Raw genomic sequence first — 18,227 nt, forward strand, 5'->3', positions numbered from 1 at the left:
CCTTTAGAAAAATAATTGCCTCTAAGCATCATTAAATTTAAAAAAAAAAACAAGAATTTTCAACTGAAAGTAAGGAGCAACATTAAAACTTAAAACGAACAGAAATTATTATGTAGGCCTCTATGAATAGGGTTGCCCCCTCTTCAACACCTCGATCTTCATGCTAAGGTTTTTCGGCACTTTAAAAACAGTTATGTATGGCTCTAATTAAACGACCTTTGTGTTTCAGAAGTGGTTTTTAAAGAATTGGGACAAAATTTAAAGAACGAGTTGTTGAAGAGGGGGTAACTCCCCTCAAATACGTTATAATTTCTCCTTACTTACCGTCAGTTATCTAAAACTATTTGATTAACATCAAAATCCAAACAGAGATCATTGAAATATTGATCTTTTTTCTGCGTTACCAAAAGCATTGCATTCATAATTCTTCACAGTCTCATGAAATATAATCAAACAAATAGAAAAGATTTTTCAACTTAAGTAAGGAGCAAGTTTAAAACTCAAAACAAATTGAAATTACTTCGTATATTAGGGGAACTGCCCCCTTTTCAACGCCCTGCTCATTAAACGAAAGTTTTTTAGTGCTTTGAAAAATCTTTTTTTTCCAATTGCAAATTTTCTTTAAAAATTTGAACAAAAGCAAAACTTCACAGTAAAGAGTAAGGAGTTAAGAATGAGACAGACTTTTGATCTTTTACATAACTGAAACCATTACAAGCTCTGCAATAGGATGTTCTTATCGATAAATACATTGCATTCATTTGTTTAAATACATTGAAGTAATTCATATAAATAGAACAAGAAAAATAATACCATTTGAAATTGCTGAAAACTAAGTTCCTAGCAGTATTTGCCACCCCAAAGAAATTTACCGGCTAGGCTGATGGTGGCCTGCCTTGCTTTTTCCCCCCTCTGTGCTGGTAGATATGGGAATTTAATATTTTAGCTGTAGAGAGAAACATTTTAATTAATTCCGACTCCTCTCTATCTCTTTTAACGTTTATCTGAAGCCTCATGAAGAGTAAGCAGTTTGTCCATTAATATGTACTTTTTTAGAAATCTACCCTACCCCCACCTAAAGAATGACTCATCCCCCCCCTCATTATAGATGATACGCAATTACAGATCACCAAACGTAGCCTAATTTTATTACAAATAAAGTGAATCAACCTGGTTGAAGCCAGTACTGCCACCGTTTAGCATTACTTTTTTTGCAACTGGGAAGTATAAAATATAGTTATTGGTACTTTTAAACCAATTAACTTCTCATAATTTTAAGTTGATTGCAAATTCGTCCTCTTTGGAGTAAAGTCGTAGTTTGGTGCCATAAAATGGCAGAAAACTAGACTTTCCTCTGGCCCAACATGTATGGTCATTTAAAAAAGAGCTTTCAATTTACATTTGAATGAGCTCCCTCCCTATTGTCTTGGACATTCACTTTGATACAATCCCCCCTGGGAAAAAGCAAAACAAACAAACATCCATCGACGATGTTTCTTCTGAAAAACAAATGCGAAACTCCACATTTTGAAGATTAGAGCTTGAAACCTCTATCGAAGAGTTTTTTGACATGATTTTTTTATGAAGGGATTTTCAATAAGATCGCTCACATTTCTGGGGGTGTTCCCCTTTTTTTTCGAAACTAGCCACATTTTCTCAAATTTTTAGTTGTGGGTGGGTAACAACAAACTGAAATAATTTTATATATTTAGAATCAGCATAAAAAGCCAATACCGTTGGCCTAGCAATTGTCAAGAGAATTCCTTTTTTAATTTTGGTGGATGTTGGCTTAAGTCACTTTTTACTTCCAGTTTTTTTTTATCACAAACTATTTGATAAGATTCTCCTGAGACAATTTTTTTTTTAACCTGTTCATTTTATCTAGTTGAATAGGCTAATAAAAAGAAAGAGGATGACAGCTGGATAGTAAGTTTAAATTTAGTTTTCTTTCGCTGTTCTGTAAATTTTGTAAATGTCTGAATATAAAAGGGATTTAAGTTCGAGGTGGAGAATTGTCCTGTTATGAAAGAGGTACATTTTACATGAAAGATCTTAAGCCGAACTGGCCAGTTATGACAAAAAACCAAACAGAGAAAAATCTTAGTGAAAAAAAAAACAACAAACGAGACTGCAGCCAGTGGAGAGAAAAGAAACGACAAATGCAAAACAACGCGGAGCGGATATTTCGCCTGTATCCAAACAAGGCGTCTTCAGCACGAGAGAAACGGAAGAGAAACAATATAAAAAAAAACAATAAAACCACCACCAAAAAAAAAAAAATATATATATATATACAATTGGCGCAAACTGATCCGCGTAGGGAAAAGATGCTATTATAGAGACAAAAGTTGCTCTATAATAGCATCTTTTCCCTACGTGGATCAGTTTGCGCCAATTGTATATATATATATATATTTTTTTTTGGTGGTGGTTTTATTGGTTTTTTAGTTTTAGCTTGTTCTTTTTTTTTTTCTTGTTCCTCTTCTGTTTCTCTCGTGCTGGAGACGCCTTGTTTGGATACAGGCAAGATATCCGCTCCGCGGTGTTTTGCATTTGTCGTTTTTCTCTCGACTGGCCGCAGTCTCGTTTGTCTTTTTTTTTTCACTGAGAATTGTCTCTTTGTTTGGTTTTTTGACATTTTACATGGCCGGTATAAAATCAAGACGTGGTATCTATGCAGGCAGGATGGTTTTTTAGCATCTCTACTCTTTCTGTAAACTGTTCTAAGGAGTAGGAAATTGCATAAAGACAAGTCTACATCTGTTATAATCTATGGAAGCAATAAATCTTTCTGCCATTTTGATTTGAGTCTGATTTTCTTCTCAGATTAAATGCATAATAATTACATATATTATTGATTAAATAAAACGATCCCTTTGCCAGAAATCCTTGTTGTTTAAAATATACTGTATTTTGCTTCATTTTGAATGCAATTTAATTGCTCTTTTTATTTGAGTTTTTCACTAAAAGTGTTTATAAATGAACTTATTCCTACAAAAATAATTATCCTGAAATATATTCCCTGTCCCCCAACCACCACTGCTGTTTTGGCGTCTGCCCCCCCCCCCCAGACAATTTTCTGTCGGTGCCCTTGCTAAATAAGTGTATTCTTTCCTGTCAATGTTTTATCAAACGTCCTTACGTTTTTCTTTAATTGATCCTCCTTCTGTTTTAAATGCCTAGTCTTTTCTCCATTTTACTAAAGGCTAATGCTGAGAGAGAAAGAAAATTCTACATATTTGTCCGCTTTTTACCTTTTTTGCGATTTTGTCTTTTAAAATCAGGTGAGAGCTTGAAACCCTGCTATTCAAATTAAGGACCGCCTTCTAAACCCGTTTGCATTCATCAAAAGATAACCGCCCCATTTTTGCACAGTAAAAACTCTTTTGCATAGCTAATTTTCGGTTTTCATTCCGTCCTGCCTTAAGAAACTCAATTACCACCCTATCAGCACCTAGAGCCTTATTAATTTTTAGTCCCTTTAGTACTGTCACTAATTCCTCCTCACAAAATAAATCTTCTTTCACATCCAAGGTATTACAAACTTTTTCATTTCCCTCTATATATCTTCATGCAACTCTATCTCGGTTAAGCAACTTTTCAAAATATTCAGACTATCTCTCTTAAGTTTTGTACTTATCGGTAATTGTGGCCCCATTCCTATCTTTAACTGGGCCAAGTCCGCATTGACTATTCCCTCTAAATTTGTTAAGATGCCAGTACAATATTTTACCATTATACCGTCTGGCTGCATCTTCCAGATCCTCGGCAAATTTATCCATGGCCTCCACTTCAAACCTCTTTAGTTCATATTTTAATGCTTTCTCCACTTTCTTTACATTTCTTTTGTTTTCATATGATCTATAACTAAGGTAATTCTTGTACAAGTCCTTTCTCCTTTCTATCAAATATAAAGATTTTTCACTAATATTCTTAGCTGCAGTTCTAGCTTTCTTCCCTAAGACACCTTCAGCAACTTCACAAATTATTTTTCTAAAATTATTCCAACAATCTTCCCCATTATCAAATTTTAAACTCTCAAGTTTAGTATTCAACTGTTCCTGGAAATTGTCTCTCAAATTCTTATCATGGAGTCTACCAACATCATAACTTCCCGGGAGGTAGTTACTCTTCCGATATTTCAGCTTTAAATTAACTCTTGACACTACTAGACGGCGATCTTTACTTTTAACATCAATAACGACACTCCTATACACCCTAGTATCTTGTATTGATTCTGCCAGTCTTCGGTTTACAATAACATAATCAATAAGGTCTGCTGTCTTACCATCACGTGAATACCTTGTTAACTTATGAGGCATTTTATGACCAAACACCGTATTGGTTATAACTAGATTGTTATACCTACAAAACTGCAACAGTCTGTATCCATTACTGTTTTCTTTTCCAACACGAAATTTACCTAGGCTAGGATACCATCTATTCCTATTTCTACCAACCTGGGCGTTAAAATCTCCCAGTAAAAACATCATATTTCTACCTCAGACCCTGTCTATTTGGTCTTATAACTGCAAGTAAAATTCATCTGAGTCCCTAGTATCTCCGTCAGTCGGTTCTGCAGGGGCATATACTACTATAACTGATACCCTGAAAATTTTTGGTCATAAAATGAGCAAGTAGTATTCTATTATTAATACCTTCCCAGCCAAAGACAAGACTTGGCAGCTTCCTTATTCATCATGAGCCCTACTCCCCGTATATGTACCCCATCCTTCCTGCCTGAGTAAACAAATTCTATATCACCTAATTTCATACTTCCTACCACTGGGATATGATTTTCTGAAACTCATAATAAATCCAGTTCGAATCGTCTGAATTCGTCAGTCAAAATGTCGATACGATAGTCATTTTTTAGCGTCGTAACATTCCAAGTTCCAATTTTCATGTTCTTTAAATCATTGAAATTATTTTAGCCTCAGGAAAAGCAATGATCCCGGATACCAGTGCAGGACAGGGATCACATATCTTCTCAAGTCTACACCGAAGTCCTTAAGCCGGCTTAGAACCGGACAGCAAGAAGTCCCTGGGACCTCCATGAATGGGGGCTTTGTGCAATCCTGGGCCCATTTTGGTCACAACATGGTTTTCAGCACTTGGCGATGCTTTTCTATCAACAAGAGTCAAAATCCTGCACAATAAATCTCAAGCCTATTACCTCCGACTCATTATATATTCATGCCTACAAAAATTATGCTACTACGGGGAGGCAGCCCATAACAGATAAATTAGCTAGGAAGAGGTTTTTCAGCCCAAAGACGCCCGTCAAAACATACCAAGCCCAGAAGAATTATCCATTAGTCAAATCCCGTGTGAATGTTGTGTCGTTTACTAGGCTATAATTTCCTCGAGGGGCGCCACTCCTCATGCAAACCAACAGTTTCATGCAATCCATTTTAACTTGCTTTTGGGTTCTAATTTGGATATGGGTTTCAAACCAATCACAACCACAAATTTCTTGGTTAATTTTCAGGCCTTCTAAAATCCTCTTTGTTCTGGAATAAAATTTGAGGCCTCTTTGAGCCAGAAGAAAAAAAAACCTGGAAGTTACATTATGGTCCAATATGTTTCTTCCGTGTTTTAGAAAAATGTGTTCAAACAATGCGTCACCAATTTTTTTTTTCGCGCATTCTGTTAAGCAACGAGAATAAACTTTGTTTCTCAAGTGTTTATAGACGTAGCTTTCAAAAAGTTACAAAACTAAGCTTTTGAGCTTCGATTTAAGAGCAAAGCAATATTTTTCAGTTCGTTTTTTTTCTGTATTGGGGTCTCACGGGCCCAAGGACATATAAAGACGGAAATAGGACATTGTCATGTTGGAACCTTACTCCTACTGAACAAACTATCTTCTCAGTAGAAATCCTGGTTCTAAGAGTTTATTTCTCAAAGCACAGACATACAAAATCGGTGTTTAGCTTGATTTAGAATAGAGAAACTAAATATCCTTATTTTATGAAACATTTAAACGTCACATAAAATATCCTTAAGAAACATTTTAATATCACAAAAAAATAAATACTATATCTTAACTCAAAAGATAAACGAAGAATATAACACAAAAAGATGACAAACACTTTAACAAAAATAAAGTAGACCGTACAGAGATATTTGTTAATGTTCAACTTTTTTATTACTTTGGCCAAAACCCTTGACGACGTACACAAATAGTGACAGATTAGGTCTACTGAGGCATTACTAAATATCCTTAACAGTGAGTTAAAAAAAATTAAAATAGACTTCTGAGGAATCAATGGAAACTACGGAGGGCCGTTATATAAAAATTACTTTCAAAAATTTACACCATTTAAGACTGACATAGACGACAGAATTATTCATTATAACCTATCAAAACATAAAAAAAATTTCAAGCTTTTTTTATTACTATAATAACAATTATTCCACGAAACCAAATTTGAAATATCTTTCTTTCCTTTATGGTTAATTTATATGGGGTAGACAATGTAGATCCTAAAAATGCAATGCTTACCTTTAATTTATAATTGTAATTAAATATCTTTTCTAGTTTTTTTTTATTTAATTACGCTATTTTTTTCTTTACTATGGAGATAATGAATACTACAGTGTGCAACTCTGATGGCGTGGCTCAACCAAAACTCTTAGGGCCAAAACTAATTTTGGCCCTAATTGTTTTGGTGATAAAAAGCTGCCCGAGGAACAAACAGGTGGCATCTGGCGTTGCGGCTCCTGTGGAAAAGCAGAGAAATCATTTTTGATACTAGATCTTCATATATTCACCAGCTCTGAAAAACTTTCACCAATAGAGTGCGATGTCTGTCCTGCAGTAGTTCGTGATTACAGAAATTTTGTTGCTCATTTTATGATACACCAAATGGAAGTGACAAGAAGATGTCCTATTTGTTTACGAGAATGTTTTGGTGATATGAAACAACATCTAGTTTTACAAGGTCACTTTTCATCAAACGTGTCAAAATTGGACTTACAGGGGAATACAACAGTAGTTGTTTCACAGAATCCGCCTACAAGCGTTTGCTTAAATTCACTTAACCGGAATCTGAAGCAAAAGGCTTAGAAAATCAGAAAACATATTTGAACAGTCACTCGAACGGTAAAAAGCACAAAAAATTGGAAAGACATCAAAGAATACACAGGAAAAAACAACAACATACAAATACTGTGTTTGTGAGAGGGGCTTTTCTGTGATAGCCACTTCGAATAAGCACCAAGGAGTGCATACAGGTGAGAAACCATTTAAATGTGATGTATGCCAGAAGAGCTTTTCTGTATCGAGCAATTTGAATAGGCATCAAAGAGTACATACAGGTGAGAAACCCTTTAAATGTGATGTATGCAAGAAGCGCTTTTCTCAACTGACCTCTTTAAATGCGCATGAAAGGCTTCATACAGGTGAGAAACCGTTTAAATGTGATACATACAAGAGAGCATTTTCATTTAAATCAAACTTGAATTGTCATCTAACAATCCAGTCTAAGAAAAAAAACTTAGTTTATATTTTATGATAAAATATTATAAGAAAATAATTATTTTATAGACTGAGTCTTAATAGAAAGCTAAAGCTGTCCCTTTGAAACTAATTTTTAGATCTGAAGCAGAGCTTTGGCTATGCATCAATGAATATACATGGGAGACAAATGTAACAAGGGTGTGTATATACGATTTTCTCTCAAGTGTAATTTTGTCTTCAATCCAATAAGCCATGCATTTATAAAACTACACAAGTAGAAATTTATAAGTGCATAGTTTACAATAGAATATTTTCTTACAGGGGGGATAGGAAGGCAAGGGGAATTGAAGTTTAAGGGACAACTAGTCAAGACAGATAGAAAAATCCTGGAACAAACAAGTAAAGTGTTTTTCAGGGCAAATGAACCAATCATTGAGATGAACAAAATTAAAGAAGTCAGAAAACAAGAAACATACAATCATAACTACAGTATATCTGCCTAAATAACTCCCATGTAAAGGAATACATTTCAGAATCTAGTCCCCAATCCTAGACAATACCCCTCCTCTTCAGGAGATTAGCTGGCAACTGTCAAGGTTAGGTTAGTAGTGCTGTTACCATCCTTTTGTGATGGTGAGGATACCTAGCTTGATTTCGTCTTATCTATTCAAAATGACCTTTTATGGAAATAAACATATGTTAATACAAAAAACACTAATTAATTAAGTACAAATAAAGCAATTGAATATAATAATTCATTATAAAACATAAATTAATTAAATGAGATAACAATAGAAATTACAATATTTACTGGCATGTAAATTAAATGAACAAGAATGAAAACTGGAATTTCATATCTTAATAATAATATACTGCAATAAAAAGGTTTTCGTCTCTATAAAAATCATGAGATATATTGATAGGAAGAAATTCTCATGAATATTCAGAGAATCTTTTGAAAGAATAGCTATCTATTGTCTCAAACGTAATTACATGCAAAGCAGTCGGTGGTAAAACCAGAAAAAAAAATTCAAATTTTAAATAGCTGCAACATTTTGTTGCAGCTATCATCCATTTTGTTGTAGCAACAATATTTGATATTTTATTTCCCCAATCATACAATTGTATTTAATGTTTCAATTAAAGCTATGAAGTCCCTTATTAGAATATTTCTATTTATTTATCAAATTTTACATATTTGAATTCCTTTTAGAGACATGGCCTTGAATAAATACCTAACAAATTCGACAGCTACAAGCTTACATGTGCCTTCTTTATACACTTATTCTTATATATCTTATAAATATGAATTAAAATAACTGTAGGAATTAAAAAGCATTCAAAAAACACGTAAAATCCAATAAATGACTGAGTAGTAAAATTCAACCATAGAAGAATTAAGAGACTTAATAAAAAAAACTATATAAGTTAAGGGCCAATTTGGCTTCAGTCTAATGACTATCAATAAGAACACCCCCGAGCTCAACGCCAGGAGAATGATTCCAAGTTCAAGTATTGTTACTCTTATACACTCAAGGCTTGAGTCTCTTTCTTTTTTGTTTACTGTAGATGGATCCTTACTATTTGCTATAATATATCTTACTGAGTTGTCATTATTATAATCAAGCTATCATAATAACATAAAGATGGATATTCCTTATAACAAAAAAAGAAGAAGAAACAATTCACTGAAATAGTCTTGTCAGATACAGTAGAGCACACAACAGGAAAATGATATACAAAAACACTCACTTTTTTGCATTAAAAGGCATACTGGTTATTCAGGAAAAAAACTTTGTATTTATCATATTTTTCAATTATAAATTCTAATTGTTGCTTTTTTAATGACGGTAATGATATAGTTTTTAAAGAAAATGAAGACGGGATCAAAAGAAATATGGGAAATTAGATTAAATACGGATGATTATTACAGAAATTAAATAAAATAGAAGTTTCAAAGCAAAATCTAATTCCAAGTTAATTATTTCTATTTATTTATGAAGAATAACAACCACGAATCGATGAGTCACCAGGTTTAATGAGGACAATTTACTCCTTATTAAAACGCTTTTAACACTAATACAAACCTTCATTCAAAAAAGACAGGGGAACTAGGTGGCCTATTTTCTTTTGTTATAACAAGACGAAGTCAAAAACTAATTACAAATTAAGAAACTAAGACAACAAAACAAACAGACAAGCGCAAGTTTACATTTTCTAGACCTCAGGCCCAAAAGAGTTCCCAAAACAGGAAACTACTTTCGTCTACCATACTCATCCTTAGCAGTTAGTGGTACCAGTACTCTCAATAATAGATATTACAGCAAATCTGCTTTTTCTTTTGTTCCTTGTCTCTTCTTGCTTCAGACTTTTTCTTTTTGGTCACTTTAACAATGTTGGCATCTTTCAGAGCATTATTTGATGTTCCTAAGTTGTAAATTTTCGGATGAATGTCATGATAATCATGTGTTTTATTTAGACTCGTTTCTTCTGTCTCTGTCCAAATTGTCCACTTAAGAACTTATTTGTTGCTAACGAAGGACTTGTGTATTTCTGATTGTGTAGTTTCACAAAAACATGGCTTGTTGGATGAAATATTTATACACACACAATATTCCTTTCTAAATTCATAGATGCATAGCCCAAGCTCCAATATAAGAAGTAGCGTGTAGGACAGCTTTAATAAAATACCTAGTCTTGTTCTTTCTAAGAAAATAACTGATTTCTTAGAACTATTATTATCAACAGTAAACTAGTAGGTTTTTTCCTACAATGGCTTGTCAGACGACTCAAATTTCACTTAAATGCAAATACTCTCTTGCATATATCATATTCAAACAATATCTCACCTGTATGATATCTTTGATGCGCATTCAAACAGCTCACTTGAGAAAAGTTCTTCTTGCATTCATCACATTTAAAAGGTTTCTCACTTGTATGCACTCTTTGATGACAACTCAAATTGCTTGATATAGAAAAGTTCTTCCGACATACATCACACTTAAATGGTTCCTCCTCTGTATGCACTCTTTGGTGCTTGTTCAGAGAACTCATCACAAAAAGAAATTCTTACAAACATCACATTTATGTGGTCCCTTTCCCCTGTGTATTCTTTCATATCTTTCCAATTTTCTGTGCTTTTTACCATGCAAACATCTATTCAAGCATGTTTTCTGACTGTCTAAGCCTTTTGCGTCAGATTCCAATTCAAAAAAAATAAACAAACACTTGTAGACAGATTCCGCAAAACAACTAGGGAAGAATTCCCTTGCGAGTCTAATTCAGACACGTTTGGTGAAACGTGACCTTGTCAAATTACAGGTTGACTCATATCACCAATGCGTTCTTGTAAACAAATGTGACATCTCCTTGTTGCTTCCATTTGGTGTTTCACAAAATGAGCAACAAAATTCCTGTGTTCAGGAACTACTACAAGACAGATATCGCACGCTACTGGTGAAAGTTTTTCACAACTGGTGACTAGATGAACATCTAGCATCAAAAATGGTTTCTCCGCTTTGCCACATGAGCCGCAACCCCAGATGCCAAGTATTAATTCTTCTTTAACTTTCATGTCAGTATTTTCACCACAACTATAGGTTTTAGGCCTAAGAGTTTCGATTGAACTACATCTTCAGAGCAGCACACCGTAGAATGCATTATTTCTATAATAAAAAATAATATTATTTAGATTATATTCATTATCAATGAAAGCCAAGCATTTCATAACCCAAGCATGATTGGAACCTACAATGTCTACCCTTTGTAAATTAAACCCCCCCCTTGATTCATAAAGACGCTTCAAATTAGTTTCAGTAAAATTGAATCAGAATAAAAAAAAATTAATCAAGAAACAACTTTAACAGATTAAAACCAGCTAATTTTTAAAGCCATACTGAGTTAAAAACACATTATTCTTAAATAAGTTTTAATGGATAATATCCAATTCTATTTCCCTCCTCCTGGTTGCTCTGGTGTTAACTGTAGAATATAGCTTTTTTCTGAGACAAGTAGAGTGAAAATGAAACTTTCAACAAACAAGAAGTACAACAAGTATATTCAAGCATAAGTAGCGGGGGAGGATAATCAAACAGTTCGTGAAAACGAACTATAAGTAAGGAACGACGCGGTTTAATAGTAACCGAAACTTTAAAAACGGAATTTTGGAATCACTATATATGAAAAGAATCTGCTTATTATGTTGATTCCAAATATACAAGATTCATCAAGTTTAGTTTGACCATTCAAAGACTACGAGCCTGAGATTTATTTTCTCAGATTCAGGGTACTGTCAAGGTTTCAAGGTCTCACCTTCAAAAATGTGGAATTTTGCATTTTTCGTCAAAGGAAAGATCACGGATGTCTTCGATCAAGAAAGATCAGTTTAGAAACAAATTTCGGCTATATATTTGCACATTAGAGGGGTGAGGATAAAGCATAGCATATATTAAATACGTAACCTAACCTAGGTACCTTTTCGCCCCTAAACCCCAAAAAACAAAAGTTTAAACATTGTAAACGCAGTGACAAACCACGGTTTGCAATCCAATTCTCTATTGAAAAAAACCCGTTTGGCTCGTTTCTTAAGCATCTTCCCTATACAATATATCGCATGGGTTCCAGCTAATTGACAAGTACCGAGAAGATCCTAGAATCTAATCATATAAAAAGGCAATAGATCTTTAAAACATACAATTCCAATATAATAATGATCCTTTATGGTTTGACATTCATTTGTCAAAAAGTTTTTTTTAAGTACTAAAAAACTTTAGCGTGAAGAGGATGGTGTTGATGAGGGAGCAAACTCCCTTTATATTCATAATAATTTCTGTTCGTCATGAATTTTGATGTTTCCTTACTTTCAGTTGAAAAAATTTGCTTTCTTATTTTATGTTTTGCTACACACCTGAAAATTCGCAAAAACACATTGATTGGGCAAGAAAAAAAATAAAAAATCCGAGCTTGGAAAGAAAAAATTAGCACACCCTACTAGACTTGTCAGTCCCAAAATAAATTTTTTACCACAAGGACGAAATGATAAGAGCCCTTAACCATCTTTCGCCAATTGCCCTATAGAAACAGAAACAGAAGGGGTGTATATTAGCAGATTCCATTCAAAAATATGATTGTCTTGCATTTCAAGGATTAGGGCTAACCTCTAACCTCTAGAGAATTTTTATAGATATTTTCTGAATATAATAAAGAAATTTTTTTGTTATTATTATGTTTAATTAGGAAAAGAATCATTAATTAGGAGATTATCAAACGAAGACTACTGTAGAGTATAACTGTAGAAGTGTAGAACTTCACTTCATATTTACACTTCAACTACACTTTTACACTTCAGTTGTTTTAAGTACTAAAAACAACTAGCCTGTCTCTTAAATACCTACCCCTCCCTCTCGAATTATCAGCTTTAAGTTGGTCGGGAGGGGAGGGGCACCAATCTTCAGAACAGGATAAACTCGGGAAGACTTGTGAAAAAAAATCAGCATACAAAACTAGGATAGCTTGTCCCTGAAGATGTTTTTAAGACAAAAACAAAAGAACTGACCCCTTAACCGTTTTTCTGCGAATCTCCGGTAGTCTGTTAGCTCTGGGAAAAAGTGAACAAATTGTTATTAATTAAAACAATAATCTTTATTTTTTTAAGACTGGGGGCAATATAACTTTAAGCATATGGTTAAGGACGATGGCGATTTCAATAGCGCACATTTATTTCATTCAGATGTCAAGTACTTGCGGAAATTCAGACTTTTCTGGTATTCCTAAAAATAATTTTATATCAAGTTCCAGTCTCAATATACATTAAATTAAAATCCTAGAATCTAATCATACAAAAATCAATTGATCTGTAAAACATAAAATTTCAATATAATATTGTTCCTTCATGGTTTGACATTCATTTGTCAAAAAGTTTTTTTTATTTATTTCGTATCTCACTGTTGTTGGTATTTATTAATACCTCCATGCACCTAATTGAATTGGAATACACCATTTTCCCGTAGATGTCTACAAATAGAAACACATTTAAAGCTTTTTTTTTATCAGAACTTGAAAAACTCAAATATTATAAAACTGGAAATTAAGGTTTGGGATGGTCATGACACAGAAATTTGTCTTTGAATACTTTAATAACGACATTTATAAAATGTCATAGTCCACTTTTCCTGGCAGCCGTGTTTAACTTTTTGTACATTTAAAAAACACTTCAATTACTCTAGAAACGCTTTCAAAAGCTTTCAAATACATCTATTTGTTGAAAATTGAAGTGACCCTATTGTTATTAAGTTGATGTTTTCCTTGTTACAATATAAATTTATATGATATTCTATAATATTTTTTTTTACAAAAAATATTAGGCTAGCTCCGAGGATGCATATATGCAAGGGAATGGGCACCTTCTTCCCTTTTTTCTAATTTCTGGAAAAAAAACATATACTAAATTCCGCTTCTGTTGACACAAAAACATTTTTGGCGGGGTAAATAGACTTTCTTTCTTTTTCCGCTATTTTAGAAACTCCTTTCAGAGATATACATTTCCAATCATGGTTTCAGCAGAAAAATTCTCGTGATAGAGGTATACAAGATCACAATAGTCAAACATACCTATGTTAAAAAGCAGGTTCTCAGCACCACTTAGTTACACAGAAAAACATATATAATATTCATCAATTTTTGTTATATTATGACTCGAAACTAAGCATGGGTACTAAAAAAAAGATGACCCTTTTTTTTACCTTTTCTGTTTTTATAATAGATATTTCGTCCCTTTTCTGTTTTTTTTCTTCTATTTCTGATTTTATTTAAGTGCTACAAATATTGAGAACTTCAAACTTAAAAAATGTTTTTTTAATCATAACTTGAAATTTTGAAGAAGCATGGTTACGCCTCATGCGATTTTTAGAATTGGAAATAAGTAAAATGATGGAACTTAGTCTGTCAAACATCAAATAGAGCTGCTCGGTTGTTTCAGCTAGGCAGAATTAGGGACTAGGAGTCAGATGATAGTAGGTTTTTGCGTAAATATTAGCAGTGGCGGATCCAGGGGGCCCCGCTCCCCCCTCCAAGATTTTTCTGATGCCCTCATTCCTTATTTTTTACTCTTTTTTTAGAATAAATTTGTCAGTTTGGACAATTATTGCCACCTTTGTCACACCCCCTCCCAGATTTTGTTCATTGGCGCCCTTGTCAAATTAGGCCTCCCCAGAGATTTTGCTTTAGATCCGCCCCTGAATGTTAAGGACGGTAAAGGTGCAGTTTAATTTCACTAAAACGACGTATTTCTTACTATACATTATTCCGTCAATTGAGTAGGAAAATTGCACAGATACTGTCCAGGAGAAGCAGGATACAAACAAATCACTTATTACTCTATATCCTGGTTCTATTGATAGGGCCTCTGTCTCCTACATTACATGGGAAATAATCTGCACCTTTAGCTGGGAGAACTTCAATTTAACTGTTTTTATGGAATTTATGCTGCTAAACAACAGTGACTTGCTATGATTACCATACTCACCTATAGATGATAAATAATGATTATTAATTTGCAAATTTTCTTAAATGCTTAGTCAGAGATGAATGTAAATGTATTGAAGTCTTGTTAATTAGAAATATATGTTTTTGCTAGCAAATCTTTATTGCATCAACAAAACAAGATAAACCATCTTTAAATAAAATCAACAGAAATCCTGTCAAGGATAAGCCAGAGTTGAAAGTATCTGATTTTCTGGAAGGGCCAAAGTCTTATAAAATTCTGATATACTTTTCTCATTCAGTAGGATCTTCCGGTGAAAACAGTATTTGCCATACAGCAGAAGAAATTTAAAAAGATTAACATTTATTTATTTCTTGTATTATTGAATTATTTCTTGTATCTGTCTCTTCAATACCAATTATAGAAAGCAAATTCCCGTAAAAATTAATATTGTGCTTAAATCGTCTGAAGTTTTTAGGAAACCATAGTTGGGATCTGTCATTTTGCTTTTAAAAGCAGGCAGATTTTCTTGGCTTGTTGCGCCAACAATTGGTCTCTTTCCCCCTAGCTACGCCAGTAAGGTGAAAGAGGTCAGATATTTGGGTGGAGGTTCAATTTTCAAAATGGTAGGCTACTGGAAGGTGCTTCTAATTTTGTAAAAAATCCTAAAACGAAGCTTTGTGTTAAGAAAAGCATGTCATCTTCTGATGACGACTTGGATTTTCCAAGTAAAACTTCTAAGCTATCTCTCTGGGTATCCTACGGGAAAAAAGAAATCACAGTAAATATCAGGTGCGACTTCTGCAAAGTGTCTGAAGGATAAGGGAGTCTCTATCACGACATTTATATACAATCTTAAAAGAAAGCATATAATTGATGTACACAAAAATAAAGTATATGCGGCTGGTGCAGTAAATAACAAACCCAAAAAAAAAAAAAAATTACAACAAGTCAGGCTGTTTCCCTAAAGAAAGCTCCCGATAGCAAAGCAAGTGACAGAGAACAATGAATTAGTGAAATCTGGAAAAAAGAAGAGCAGACATACGACCATTTCTTATTCCTAATCAATCAAAACAAACTGCTCTGCCGAAGCTCTGTTACAAAACCCTGTTGAAGGACAAATTGCCACTTTCTGTGTTTGATAAGCCAGATATGAAACAGCTTATTTAAAATACAACAGGGGGCTTGAAAGCACCATCCTGGGGAACCATCCATCGTCACATAAATGTTGCTGCCAGAAAAAAAGTTAACCAGAAGACTGGTGAAAATGAATCAGACGGCCTTTCTGTTCCTTATTCAGAAAACTTCGTAAGTGAAGATACGTTTGCTGAAGAATCTGATTAAACTGATGCAGTGTCTACGGAAGAGGGTGGCGAAAGTAAAGAAGAAGAACAGTGGGGAGCTGGGAGTCTGTCAGAAAACGAGGTTGCAGCACAAGCTATCCTATGACATGTTACACTTGCTGAAACATTTATAAATCTGCGAAAATTATTTAAAAAACTAAAAGTTTCCAGTGTCCAAGCATGGTAACTTTAAAAGATGTTGTTTAGCAACTCTGCCGTAAAAGGCTTAAAATCTTTTGAGGAGAAACTGCCAGTCTATCTTTTAGAGTTGTAAAGCTTTCCTGTAAGCTTTTTCTTCTTCATTAATTTACATAAATACAGTAGTGTAAATTTATGCAAATCCTTGGGGGGAAGGGGGCAAATGTGCATTTTTCTTATATTACACCTTTGAAATATTAGCAGACCCAGATTTTCTGGAGGGGAGGGGGGCTCGACTAAGAAATAAAATTAGTATTCTTGGATTACGTAATTATAGTTAGTTATAGTGGAGGGTGTCACTTCTCCTTTGGGAATGGACCATGAATACGTGCCTACATAATCAAAATCATGTCCACTCGTATTCTTAAAACAAAAGTTTAAAGTAGTAACAATTTCTATGACAGAGCAAAACATGCGTTGGAGAAAGTATTTTTTTTGCCGCAAAGCAACGGAAATGTTCAAAATAAACTGTCAAAAAGCACAATTGTCCTTATATTTGCATCCCTTTTAAACCTATTTAAGAGAAGAGAATACTTAATTTGAGGATTTCACATTACTTATTTATTTCAGAATGAATTTGGTGGAGGGCCTCGAACAATATTTTCTAGCGCAAAGCACCGTAAAAGTGTGCGAAGTACCCTTAAACCATTTATTTTTCTTTTGAAAAATTTTCACACAAATCGGCTAGGAAATAATTAATCTTAAAAGGCAGCTTTAAGCTGCGAGGTAAAAAAAAAATTAATTGTTAGTAAGAAGTGTCATTTTCCCGTGCAATTTTCTTCTTTCATACTATTGTTTAAGATGGCTTCCAAACATCAGGATGGGGGGGAAGCATCTATGGAGGGGAAACGACCCCTCCCAAATCAACTATATGCTCTGATTAAATACTAATGACTTTGAGCTGACTGCGTAATTACATTCAGGAAATTATTTTATTTTCAAAATGTCTCAAATAACTAGTATGCATTTCCGGGAAATTTCAGTAGATGCTGTATAAACATAAAATGTGTATTCTTGGAACGGGAAAATGGAAGAAAATAACCACAAAGAAAAAAATGATGACGATATTTGTGTGCACAGACTATTTTTCGCCCCTTTATTAGAAAAACTGCTCTTTTTTGCGAAAAAAAATGCTGCAATAGTACTAGGTTTTCTCAAAAGTGTAACTGCCAGGGAAAAGCACTACCCGTGGCAAGTGGCAATCCTGACGAGAAGTTAATGAGAGACTTAAAGGTTAATGTTTTCATTTTGGGGGACCCATTCATTTTATGGACCCAAACCAAGAGATCTTTCTGGAGCTGCCCAAAACCGCTCTAAAGCCTCTTAGCGTACTACTACTAGTGTGTCTAGCGAACACACGTTTTTGATTTCAGATTATTTCGTGCGAAAGCAGTATACCCGGACAATGTCCAAACAAGGGGAAAGCACAATTTTTAAATGATAAGCTTTAAGGCTTGAACAACTGATGTTATAATTAACTTTACGTTGATAAGCCAAAACTGTTTAGGTGTTCGAAAAAAGCTGTTTAAACAGCTGTTTTTTTTTAAAAAACAACTGTTTTCTGTTTTTACAAAAAAAAAAACAGAAACAGGTCTTCTGTTTTTTTGTTGACCTGTTCTGTTTCTGTTTTGTCTCATTCAAGCCCTGTTTATTTTTTTTTTTCTGTTTCTTCAGAAAAAAAGAACAGTGGCTATGCTTGCTCGAAACCACGTTTCGGTTTTTCCCGAAGTCATTTTTTAAGAAG

The 18,227-nt window shown here is 33.8% G+C and overlaps 1 long non-coding RNA gene across 2 annotated transcripts in view; it reads right to left on the reverse strand.

Moving 5' to 3' along the window:
• Window positions 1–5,880: 5,880 nt before the first annotated feature.
• The window catches only part of LOC148956022 (uncharacterized), a 34,691-nt gene continuing 22,344 nt past the window's right edge, over window positions 5,881–18,227 (reverse strand). For both annotated transcript variants that reach the window (XR_016141853.1, XR_016141856.1), the window contains exon 3: window positions 5,881–11,127. This is a non-coding gene — a long non-coding RNA (uncharacterized LOC148956022). The remainder of the gene's footprint in view (window positions 11,128–18,227) is intronic.

Source organism: Artemia sp. Qi Xiang Cuo, chromosome 1 (genome assembly GCF_049724085.1).
Source record: "Artemia sp. Qi Xiang Cuo chromosome 1, ASM4972408v1, whole genome shotgun sequence".
NCBI classification, from domain to species: Eukaryota; Metazoa; Arthropoda; class Branchiopoda; order Anostraca; family Artemiidae; genus Artemia; species Artemia sp. Qi Xiang Cuo.